The 13,464-nt window shown below is 37.5% G+C and overlaps 1 protein-coding gene and 1 pseudogene across 1 annotated transcript in view; one reads left to right on the forward strand and one right to left on the reverse strand.

The window, feature by feature from the left end:
• The window catches only part of Znf804a (zinc finger protein 804A), a 305,609-nt gene that overhangs the window by 46,195 nt on the left and 245,950 nt on the right, over positions 1 to 13,464 (reverse strand). The window lies entirely within an intron of this gene.
• On the forward strand, positions 1,384 to 2,267 carry LOC105741834 (annotated as a pseudogene).

Consider the following 13,464-nt stretch of genomic DNA (forward strand, 5'->3'; position numbering starts at 1 on the left):
ATACATATGTACTTGAATATATGCAACCACTTGAAGTACAAGTACTACAATATTCTGAAGGATGCTTTTAATACCTCCTAAAGTTTTACTCTGTCCTCACCCCACTTTTTTTTAAGCACATACTGTATTAAACATGCTATTTATGCCCACGTTTCTTGAGTACTTGCATACCATTTCTGATTAAATTATTATATAGCTCATTATTTTAACCAATTCTCTTTATAATTCTAGGGAATTAAATACATATACATATAACAATGAATTTATTAGAAACACATGTTGGTGATAGTAACACAATCAAATCCTAATGCAAAATAATTTGATTTTTCTCTCTCCAATCTCCTCTTTATGACTGTATCAACACTATTATTACATGAAGAAATAGAGACATTTTTCTTAATTTTCTTATATTATCAAATTAATGTTTGAGTTTTAAAAATGAAATTTGCTTAAAGAGTACAGTTTTCACCACAATCTGTGCTTTCTGGTATAAATAGTCCTGATCAGACAGTTGTTTTGGGAGAGGTTGATCTCAACTCACGGTGATGGTCCTTGCAATGTAGATTCTAGGACAGAACAGCGCGGCAGAGAGGCACCAAGAGTGCAAAGCTAAGTCAGTACCATGTGGCATCCAGGAGGTGATAGAAGGGAGCAGGGAAAGACAGATGGACTCTTCCAGGCCAGGCCAGTTGCCCCCAACCCCTTTCAGCCAGATCCAGCCTCCTAATGTCACTTTCATGGTCCCACCACACCTTGAAAGCCCTAAGATGGCTTGAGGCTTTGGGGGACCACCCTAACCCAGCATGCAACAACTATGAAGAAGGGTTTTAGACATTCACTATTAATTTGTACTCCAATCAACAGACAAGTTCATAACATCAGCGGTAATTTTTTCAAGACTTGAAATCAGGACAAAAGTTTTGTTGTTGTTTTTCTAGTAAAGAGCTGTTCATAACTTAGGGAACACATCAAGGATTTCCTGACTTGAGGTAGTTTTCATTGTTTCTCTTGAGTGGAATATTTATGAATCTGCAAATTATTTTGCAGAATTTGTAGAATACTGTGCGATATTATTGTCCATTGCAAGGCAAGTCTATTTGTCAAATATGGATATAATTAATGTTTGTCCTCTGGGTATGGTCTGATGTATTTTCTTAAATCTTAAACAATATTAATGAGTTTGACTATTCCAAAATTTATTCATAGATTTGTTGTTGAAGTGAATGTTGGATCACTTACTCATTCTCAGTTACTTGTTGCTTTTTGCTAGTTAAACTTAGCTGAATGCCCTGGCATGATTTCCTTCTGTGCATCTCTTCTGTAGAGTGGTGCTCATTCACTTCTGTCCGCATTCTCTCCCACCTAAGTGCACAACACCACATCATGGAAGATTTGATGGATATGGACATGAGCCCCCCCCCCGAGACCCCAGAACTGTCTCTTCAGTCATGAACTAAAGGCCAACAAAGATTACCACTTTCAGGTGGCTAATGATGAAAATGAGTACCAGTTGTTGAGAACGGTTAGCTTAGGATCTGGTGTAAAGGATGAGTTGCACATTGTTGAAGCAGAGGCTATGAATAAGGAAGACAGTCCAATTAAAGTTACACTGGCAACTATGAAAATGTCTGTACAGCCAATGGTTTCCCTTGGGGACTTTGAAAGTACACTCCCTGTTGTCTTAAGGTTGAAGTGTGGCTCAGGGCCTGTGCATATTAGTTGATAGCATTTAGTAGATGTGGAAGAAGATGCAAAGTCGGAAAAGAAGAGGAAGAAGATGTAAAAGTCTTCAGGATATCTGGAAAGCGATCTGCCCCTGGAAGTGGCAGCAAGGTACCACAGAAAAAATAAAACTAGCTGCTGATGAAGATGACGAAGACGATAAGGACGAGGATGAGGATGATGTGGATGCTGATGCTGATAATTTCAATGATGAAGAAACTAAGGAGATAGCTCCAGTGAAGAAATTGATACAAGATATTCCAGCCAAAAATGCACAAAAATCAAACCAGAATGGAAAAGACTTAAAACCATCACTGCCAAGATCAGAAGGGCAGGAATCTTTCAAGAGACAGGAAAAGACTCTTAAAAAACCCAAAGGACCTAGTTCTATAGAAGACATTAACGAAAAAATGCAAGCAAGTATAGAAAAAGGTGGTTCTCTTCCCAAGGTGGAAGCCAAATTCATCAATTATGTGAAGAGTTGCTTCCAGATGACTGACCAGGAAGCTATTCAAGTTCTCTGGCGGTGGAGGAAGTCTCTTTAAGAAAACAGTTTAAACAGTTTGTTAAAGATTTCAGTTGTCTTTCATTTTTGTAACAGTTGCTATATGGCTATGCTTTTTATAATGCAAAGTCAGAACTTGCCATACCGTGTTTGTAAATCTTGTCTAGGTCCCATTGTCAAGAATGTGTTCTCTGAAATGCCTGTTTAGTTTTTAAAGATGGAACTCCACCCTTTACTTGGTTTTAAGTATGTATGGCATGTCATGATAAGACACAATTGTAGTGGTGATGGTCAGATATGGACATGGTACGGAGACAAATATACATGTAAAATAAGCTCAGTATTTTAATAAAGTTAAAAAATAGCTGAATAAAATCTTCAGCAGTTCATATATATTTATTTACTTTTCATTTACTTGGTGCAGGGTCTCACTATAGAGCTCAGACTCATAGTGATGCCCCTATTTTCATCCTCCAAAACACTGGAATTCTAGGTATGCAACACCATGCCGGGACTCGGTGGCTGGCTCAGCACACCTGGTGGCAGGGCCAGCATGGCACGTGGGACGGAAGATCAAACCGCAGCCCTGGCTCTTGTATAAGCAGGCACTTAGTCCGCTGAGCCATCTCGACAGCCCTCAGCAATTCGTTTAATATTTTAAGACTTTAATTATTTTTAGTTTTTGAAAATGCAAAGTCTCATGTCATGTATGCATACACAATGACATTTTATTTTCTGAAGACATTGTGGCCAGACTTATGCTACATAAAACTCTGTGAAATACTGCCTTTGAAATATTATGTTTTCCCAGGTTTTGATACTATGCTTAATTTTTTCCCTTATCTTTCTTCCTACATGAGCTATATTTCTATTGCAATTTCAACAGTAACATTTCCCATAAACACGAGGGCTCAAGAGATTTTTTTGATGTGGAAAGCAATATTTGGGGGTTAAATGAAGCTGGGATTAACATCTCTGAAATCCCTTTTCTATCAGACATTTTTCTTAAGCTCTTGGCTCATAGCTTTAACTAAGACAACACAGTGACATTTTTAAACTTTAAAAATTATTAATCTGCTGAAAGAAATGCATTTACTATTTTGTAGAGGATTTTATGAGAAGAATTTTAACAGGAATTAAATTTTCTTAGTTGGAACACCTATTGCTGAGAATTTAACTTTACCTTTGGTTGCCCCAAGGTAAATAACTTAAGAGGTGTTAACCATCCTTAACACCTCTACCTATATTACAAAAATAAAAGCAGTATGTATTATTGTACTGAGTATAGAGAAAATTTTTTCAGTTTGGCAAAAAACAATGAAGTAAAATGTAATTGGGTATGAAAATGGGGGAATATCTAATCTATCATAGAGAAGGTTCCTACTGAGAGGAAATCATACCAAGAGAATAGTATGAATCGTAAAACTTTCACAATTTGTATATAATTTAATAAATTTCACATGCATTATTGGTGCCTATTAGACATAGAACATTTAACTAGGCTTGCAATGAATAAACAATACCATCAATTTGCAGAGACAATGGTTTTCCAGCAACATATATATATATATATACATACACATATATAAACACACACATCTGTATATACATTTAGCACACAGTGATAGATAGCTAGATGAACTGAAAGGCAAATATATATGTATGTTAACATGCAAACATTTAACACATCATAGCTGTGACCTACTTAGACAAAATTAATCTCAAAAACAATTTCTATTTTAGTAATTAAATTTCACACCAGTTGACTCATGTCATATAGAAAAAGAAAATATTTCTCCTGACCACAGTAAGGATGAAATTGCCAATTAAGGGTATTTTGACAGGTGCAACCATTTAAAAAAAAGATTCTCTATGAAATTATTATGTCAAACTCAATTAGATTATCCTACACTTTATAAAACCAACCAGCATTCGTGTATTTATGCACTCTATGTTCTTATGCATTCTTTAAGTTCTTAAGGTCAGGTTTAAAATTGAGGGTCTGGTGCACATTAACCTCAGAATTTAAAAATAAATTCAAATGCAAGGGAAGAATTATTTAAATAAAATAACATTTGATGGAATACTCTGATTCTATTAAAATGATTTCAGGAAAGTCATATGAAACAGAAAACATGTTGTTGACTAGACTGAAGTAAATAACAGAATTTTATCTATGTATACTCATATTTTTGGAGTAAAAGGCTGGCCAGATGGTGATGCCATATTTCTGAAATTACATATGTATGCTGTGGATTGTAATTATTTTAATCTGTTAAAACGTACTATATCTTTTAATGGGGTTTTTAACTCACTGTTTTGAAGGGTACATTAAGAGCAAAACAGCTCTTTCCTTCAATGTCCGGGGTGCCATGCCAGCTCTGTCCCAGGGGCAAAGTGAGATGGCTACTGAGACTGGGCGTGATGGTGCCTACCTGTAATCTCGGTTCTTGAGCCCAATCTGTGTAGTGAGACCCTGTAGAGCCTGCACTAAATACATTTAAAAATATTTGACCCACTTTGTGCCTGCTCCACGAAAAACTGAGATCAATTGCACTGCCATCCACCCAGGCTTTCATGCCCAACATGTGGGCACTGGGCTGTTACTTCTCCTCACCTTCTTCCTTCTGCCTAAAATTATCTCTGATAGATAGTAAGACATATTCATAATAAAATACATCTACAGTGATCCACATTACCTTTGTGTCCCTATTCCATTTTCCTTTACCTATGAGCTGCCATTCATTTAATTTTACAGAGAAATAAGAACACCTTCACTTGTTCATTAGTACACACTGTCAATCAAAATTGTGAGTCAAATGTATGTTAAAAGTTGAAAATAAAACAAAAAGAATGAGTACCCTTTATAAAGTGTACTGGCTTGAAAGCTGCTAAAGTTATGTATTAATATTGTAAATAAGCCAGATCCCACCTATCTCTTGCTTTTATTTAATTATTTTTTATTATTTTAATTAATTTTATTGAGAAATAGCAATGAGACAGTTTCAAAACCAATTAGTAGGATAGTTTCAATAATTAATACATTGTGTATTTTTGTCTTCATAGTGGTTATTCATAGTACAAGATGCAGACATGATATCCTGTCTAAACACTATTAGTACAAATCTTTCTTCTTATTTAATTAAAAGAAAGTAGCTGTATATCTATCCTAACTATTCTGTATATACAAATACAAAGTGGTCCTTCCTTTGTATCCTCTTTTTTTGTTTAGTTTTGTCAGAGATGGGTATTCCATTGCCACTTAAATATTGTAGGGGCATGAATTCAGCAATATAATCCAATATAGTCCAGTAGTCCATAATAGTAATTGGTTATGTGTAGGACTCACAATGTCAGAAGTTGTTGACTTGAGCCTCTTTACAACTCAGCATATTAATGTGGCTTTACTTTTTAATACCATTTTTTATACTTTTCTCCTATATGGTTAAGACTAAGATAAAGCAAGACCTATATAACAAGAAATGTAACTATTGTATCTGCCAAAGTCAGTCAAATCCCGTCAGGATTTACCCTGAAACCCTGTACCACAGTTTATAGATCCTTTATCAGTGTCAACCATGTGTCAATGAGTCACAGTCATTGCTTGACCAATTTGCTCTCTGTGAAAGCCTGAGAGAATGTTTTCTCTCTATGTGACCCTCCTTAGGCACACTCTGCACTGAAGATAACAATGTGTGATACTGTGGTTTTGCTTGGAATGCCTGTCATTCTGGTCTTCTACATACTGCTTGTTATGTCATACCAATTATTGCCATACTGCCTCTCAAGTAAATGTTTGTTTAAAAAAAGGGGGAGATGTAATAAATGAAAACAAGAGACAAGAAAAAAATGTCATAGGACTGTCCTGCTACAATGCTGTGTATGTTTAGATATTTCTTGCTTTTATACGTTAAACATTTCTGAGTCACTTTTATGTTCATGTAACAGTATATTAACCATATATTTCTTTATGGTTTGAATGATTTTTCCAAAGTTCAAGTTAAAGTATAGTTTCCATTTATATTGTTGTATGTTGTTTTGTTTCTATCTTTGGTTTTGTTACTTGTTTTTGCTTTTGTTTTGTAATTTATGTCATTATAAAATTGTGACAAGGTGAACCTTTAAGAGACATTAAGCTGTGAGGGTTCCTCTCTCATGGTTGCAACTGGTGCTGTACAAAGGGATGACATGGCCTTCTCTAGTTTTCTTTTGGGCTTCCATAATCTATCACGGGGTCATGGAGTAAGGGGGCTCCGGCCAGGTTCTGTTCTTTACAGCCAGAGAGCACTTGCACTTTCTGGTCCTAAATTTTGGAGGTTTCTCAGCTTGTATGACTGTGAGACAGTAAATTTCCATTTATTGTAAGTTATAAAGTTACACAAAAGAAACTAAGATACAAGACATCTCAAAAATGTCTCACTGAATGATTATTACTGTACCAGAACACAATTTTAGCCCATGAAGAATTGATAACCCAGAGTGAACAAAATAATTTTTGTTTGCTAATTTCATAGCTTCTCTAAAGCCCAGATTAAATTGTTAAAGAGGTCTTGTTGCAGATTGAGTAAGAATTGATGTACCACATTCACTCAATAGAAAAGACATTTATTTCAAGAAAACCCATGTTTGCTTGTAATAGGTTTGTAAACATCACTGTTCTGATATTCTAGGATATAATCATAACCAAGAAGTCAATCTTATGTAATTGCAGACAAAGATTTTCAGAATTCTGCTCTGTCAAAGTTCTCATAGAAATAATAATCATTTATAGCACTCCAACCCCAAATTACCAAGACACAAAGGTTTGTGTTCCTAGATAAAGGAAGAATGCACATTAGTTGTATGTGTATGCATGTGTAACACTATCTGGATGTAACACATTACATATGTAATATGCATTTATATTTACACATGTATCTGGTACCTATTTCTTTTCCTCAATAAGCACTATTATCTTTATGCAAAAATATATACCCAATTTTCTCTCACACAGATTACTGAGATCTTTGAAACTGAGTTATGGCCTCTAAGCATAAGAGTCCATTTAGTGTCCAAGTAAGGATAAACTGTGAGATAGTTAAATAAAATTAGCATCTACTGATGACTAATGGTTACTAAGCAATATTTATTCTGTGTAGTATTTAATTTTTCTTTATTAAAATCTAATTTGGTACAAATTAAAGCATTCTGGCAATTTGGGTAAGATTTGGTTATTACCATAGCTTGAAAAGTTAAAAAAACAAATATTTATACTATTAGCATTCAAATGCCAATCAATGGTAAAGTCTTTGTAGCAGAGTGAAAAACTACTATGTAGTGTATCACTGACGTAAAAAGGACACGTTTGCTTCCTTATTCTCTGAATAAATTACTGTCTCATCTACCTGAGCTAGCCTGAGTTGCAGAGTAGAAAATTAGTAGTATCCCAATCCATGTATGAATGAATGATTTGTTAATGACCAGTTTGGGAGATAATTGCTAAATGTCTTCTCTATTTGTTATTCTCTCTGCATTTCTGATATTCTCATTTACGAGAGATGGAGGAGGCGTTGTTTCCATGCCATGCTAGCAGTCGAGATCCATACACTGTGTGTGGAAGCCCTGATCTCTCTATTCTCTGGTCAGGTTGCCCACCTAATCTCTTTCCCATGTGCAGCAGTATCCCCTGTTCTCCAATTAGTTTCCTTCTGAGTCCTCCAAGAAGGCAAGTGGGACAGACATTCTTGGCAACACTGATGACAAATTTAAACAGAGAATCCAGGGTAGATCAACTGGCAACTGTTGTTCAAACACACTCTGCTGTCAAATTTCTTTTGTTTTTGGCTGAGTTTCAAACTGTCGTGCAGCAAATAGCTGAAAGGACATTTTCTTTCCATGCTCCCTACCTTCTAATAGATTTTGCTACGTGTCTCTTCTCTAAGTTATTGCCTAGAAAACAGAAACTGAACTTGCTACTCTGCCTCTGTTCTCTTCTTCTTTTTCCATTCTGATAGTAGTTGTGAATAAACTGTTCAGGATTAGAATATATGTTTACCTCTAGATCATAGAAGAATGGATACAAATATATCGTAAAGCAATTTAAATTGTAATCTCCCCACTCTAGCCATCTCCAGTCTGGTTTCTCAGATTATAATCATCTATAAAGCTCCAATTATGAGCCACCATGAGCCAAGGACCTGACCAGACCTTGGATGAATTGAACATTAAGACTTCTTTCTTAATTCCAACTTTCAACTGGAATTAAGGTTTCTATGTTTGATAGTTTTATGTCCAATGTCCACCTCCTACCACATAGAACAGAAACAATCCCGTCTTGTTTTATACTGATGTCAGGAGAAACTTAAAGTATATTATGAGATAACCCTTTGAGCAAATAATGTAAACTTTAGTTCTTGATGGGATTATCAGAGGATTAACATTTTGATAGTCAAGATGTGCTGCTCTCAAATCCCCACATTATATTGATCTTAGATATACATATTTACATATTTGGATTTTTTTCTGGACCTACTTTCTCAAGAGTTTGACTTATCAAGAATGACTCCTGTAAATTTTCCCAATTTTAAATGAATTGAAGTATAAGTAAATCTGTAATAAATGTATAAGCTCTTTCCCAAAATTGATATTTTCTCGGTAAATGTATTTGTGAAAGTATACTTGTGAATAAAGTATGATCAAATAAGGTAATAAGAGGTATGAAATTTCACTGGTACCACCTAAGTATCAAGTAAACTACAGGAAGTATCAAGTAAACTACAGGAAAAAAAATCACTTCCAAAAGCTAATATTCTCAAAGGATTGAAGATTTTTTTTTACTGGATTACAGACTTAACTGACTTCATAAAATTAAATCTCTAAATTTAGGTGTATTTTTCTCTTCTAATTTGTTTTCTAAAAAACTTCCATGCTTAGATTGTTTTGACAGCACAGCCAGGAATCCCATATCTTCAGTGAGAGTTTTTTTTCCTAAACTAAATACAGACTGACTCACTTCATCTTCCATTGTCTAAGTCTGACAAATGATGGAAGACAAGAATGAAGGAAGGGGTGGATAGAGGGAGGGAGGAAGGGGTCTTAGGGTTGTTTGGAGAGAGCTTTATAAAGTGGCATTAGTTCAGTTACTAGAAATGCTCATTTTATCCAAGCTTGGGTTTAAACTCAAGGCAAAACCTTAATCTAGTTTTGTGTGAATTATGAATAATTTTGAATAAAAATATTCCTGTATGAGAAAGACTTATAATTAGCCATGTGTCTGTGCCTTACAGATATTCTTTATTGGGTGATTGTGGACTCTAGTGAAGCAAATTATATGTCCTTCCCTTTTTCTAGGTGGAAAATCTTCGAAATATTAAAAAAGAAAGATAAAAGTACACATCACATATACACAAACAGACACAAAACATCCCAGGAAAGATATTGGAAGAAGTTTGATCACATGGTGCTATCCACAGATGCATCTACATCTTATGTATAAATTAGCAATTATTTTAATGTATTGATTCACAGGTGACTATTTACATGAACAAATCAAGAAAGAACGCCTTTCTAAAATAAGGTGTCACAGAACAGCGGTTTAAATTATGAGGAAACGTTCAAATTTGGGAATACAACCGTGCCATTTCTATAGCAATAAAAGTCCCTGTAGGAAAAATACATTCCAAACACCTGGTCTGACCTTGACTTCCTCTGGGGCATAACAAAACAAGGAGCTGCAAGACACCAGCTCTCCCCGTGCCGAGGTGGAGGTCACGTCAGCCTCTTTCAGAAGGTATTTCAGCCGCACTGCAGCCACTAAAGCAAAAATCAAGATGTTGGAGGGGCAGGAGCAGGAGACAATCGCTCCCTTTCCATCTCTCATCATACCAGCTTGACAGTCTCTCACGGGAAAATGACTCTGAATTGCTCAGAGCTGCTGGGCGAGAGGAGAGACAGTGCGGCAGGGCTTTAAGGGCAGAGAGCAGGAGGGATGGTGTAGAAGAGAAGCATTTCTTTTTACCCGATGCTGAGTCTCTTGTCTTTTGTACTTTACTTTTCTTCTATCTTAGTGTCTACAATGTAGATTGAAGTGAATATATTTGAAACTATTTTATTCTTTTTTATGTATTTTTTTTTTTTTAATTTTTGGTGGAACCGGGGATTGAATTCAGGCCCTCGCGCTTGCCAGGGAAGCACTTATTCCACTGAGCCATCTCCTATTCTTTTTTATATAAAGGTCTCTTATCATAAGTGGACTCAGGAACAAAACATATGTTGATGACTTATGATGGTCACTTAGGCTTCCTCTGTGCAAAATTTTTTTTTTTTTTTTTTTTTTTTTTTGGATGAGTCTGAATCCTGAGACACAGATGCAGACAGCCCAGTGAAAGCTGTGTAGACCAAACCCTCTGTGTACAGAAGCAGACGCGGGGCCTGAAGGGCAAAGCTCGAAAGCTGCGCCGCTGTAGCTGCACCGACAGAGCCAGTGGGACTGACGCACGCTTCTGGTTCTTCAAATGTGCTTATGTACACCTGTAGCTTCCGTGAGGATGCATATTGATAAGCTAAAGGCAAATATTTATTCATTTAAAAATAATTCCCTTAACGTGCAGAAATTGGATACAGATCAGTAGATAAAGCCAGGAGATTGAGGCTTTTTAGGCCATCGCCCTTAAGCTTCCATTGTCTCAGAAATGTCCAAAGTGTGGTTACTTTTCAATAAATATTCTTGTTAAAGTCATTCATTTTCCAAAGAAGGACGCATAATAAGTAATCAAGATAGTTGATATAAAATGAAATTGTCCCCAGGTACTGGAATATACAGCTGTCTTAAAATATCATGTTTCTTGGTGTTTAATGCTATTTCCTGTGTTTCAAAATTAGCTATTTTGTGTGTATTTCTTAAAATGGTGGTTTGCACTTATTCTGCTGTTTATCAGTATGAAACTAAAATGTAAATTAAATTGTAGGCATGTGAATAAAATCTTGTTTTTCTCTTGACCAAACCTCTGGCTGTGGCTATATCTGTCAGGCAGAGAGTAAAGAGAATGTGTTTCTAACCCTTTCTCCTCACTAGGCAAAAATGTGTGACATTCATTACTTAAAGGAGCAGAAGTGTATTTTGGATCAGCTTGTCTGTCCGTGGTTGCCCGGCTCCAAGGCAGATGCAGGATGTCAGAGGACCGGCGGAAGGACAGATGTTCACACCACAGAAGCCAGGAAGCAGAGAGAGAGAGGAGGACGCAGCAGCAAGACCGCCCCTTTCCGAGTCGTGCTCCAGAGATCCATCTCCATCCAGGCTTCACCGCCTAACAGAATATTTAGCTGCTGAGCTCACCACTGGAAGGCCCCACTGATGAATACAGCTCACCCTGATTAATCCCTTTCTTATACACATGAGGATTGTAGGAGATTTTTAGATCTATATCATAAGAGAATACTTGTACTACTTTTCAGTCTTGGACAACAATGAGAGCATGATCCCCCAGCTGGGGAAAAAAGCTCACAGGCCAGCATAGGACTTTGCCATGAAGCTGAATGCTGAGGCTGCCCCTGTGAGATCCAGCTATCCAAAGAAAGTGAAGGACCCTCTAGCTATAGTTAGGCCAGAGCTTACAGAGTGTCTATACCTAGCAAGGGTGAGGCAGAGGCCTGCATGCTGCTGGGACAGGCTCAGGTACTGGGCCCGGCCTCCTTGCAAACTTCCTGTGGACTTGGGCTACACCCACACTCAGAGAAATTACTCAAGTTTTTGTGACTGAGATTCAGGTGTGACCGGCATTAATGTCAGCCTTGGTAGACAAAGGGCTGTGTCAGTCACCACTCCTCTACTCTTAGGCAGCACAGCTATGGCCAGACTACTGCTGAACGACTGGGCCTCTCCACGTGGTCTGACACCATGTAGAAAACTTAACTCTGGCAGGATGGACTTGAGTCTCTCTCAGTGTCTCCAGCTGCCATGCTGTCCCAGGAGCATCCCTGACACAGCGGGGGTCCACACTGTTGCAGTGGAGGTCCACATGGCTCTGGGACTCAGCTGAACCCCACTTCCTATTACTTTCCCTCAGCAATACTACGCCAGCCTTAGACACACAGTGTTTTCTGCGGTCATGATAGTAAGTACAGAACCTCACCTGCAGCTCTGGGCAGGAATATTGCTAGCTAATGAATCGCAGCACTGGGGACATCTTAAGTCCTGATTCTGGTGCCAGTGTCAATTATAAAACCTCTGGAACTAGCCTTGGGGCAGGTGAAGAAAAAAATGACCTCAAGCTGTCACACTCCAGGGAAGCTGTGAAGCAGCCGTTTCTCACTATTTAAGGCTCCCAAGTCTGCATCAGCAGTGTGCACAAGCGCTGGTCCTACCTATAGTTGTTCAGGAGTAGGTGGGTGGTGCATTCAGGGCATACCAAAACATTGTGGCATCAGTACCCCCAGGCATGGCATCTCTATACCTGGTGCTGGTACTTCCACGGTGGTTCTGCCCAGTACTGGCAGAAAACAGATTCTGCATGGCTCGGTAGCAAGCCCCTAACCGTAAATAAGGCACCTGGGCCTACCTTCCTGAGGAAGAGGCTGTGTGTATGCAGGTACTCTCCATGTTCATAATGAACACTAGTCGGAAAAAAACCATGTAGCACAACACTTACTTTTGTTTAATTAATTGAGCCTTTCATCTATGTATTTTGTTTATTTGTTTTACTTCTGTTAGCACATGTCTGCAGTACATAATGTTCCCATTCCACCGCAGGGGATTGGTACACGTAGCACACTTCATGTCCTGGATGGCTCTCTGGTGCTGCCATGGTGACAACTCACCAATCGTGTGTTCACAGCACACCTCCGCAGCACACCTTGGCTTCATTACCAACTGATGTAGCAGAAGTGATTTAGGTTCAAAGAAAAACATGTACAGTTATTGGGAAAAACAGGCTCAATCAAAGCCAGATTACAATGACTATAACATATAGCTAATTTTCGATGCTTAGGAGACGTCATACAACAAAGATGAGGTGGCAGCTTTCAGAAACCCAAGACCACATCCAAATGTCAAAACAAGATAAAATGAGTGCCATATGGTACAAATATGGATAGTTAGTTGTCATGTTTGATCAGCAAAACAGAGCTTTCTCTAGGAGGGAACCCACAAGGATGTGCCACTATATTATTGGGAAGAAATATAATGATTATGTAGATTTTCTCATCTTTAGGCATTGTAGTAGCATCTCATATTAAGATTCAATTAAACCCTGCTATTTATG

This window comes from Octodon degus, unplaced genomic scaffold (assembly GCF_000260255.1).
Source record: "Octodon degus isolate 3935 unplaced genomic scaffold, OctDeg1.0 scaffold00025, whole genome shotgun sequence".
NCBI lineage: Eukaryota > Metazoa > Chordata > Mammalia > Rodentia > Octodontidae > Octodon > Octodon degus.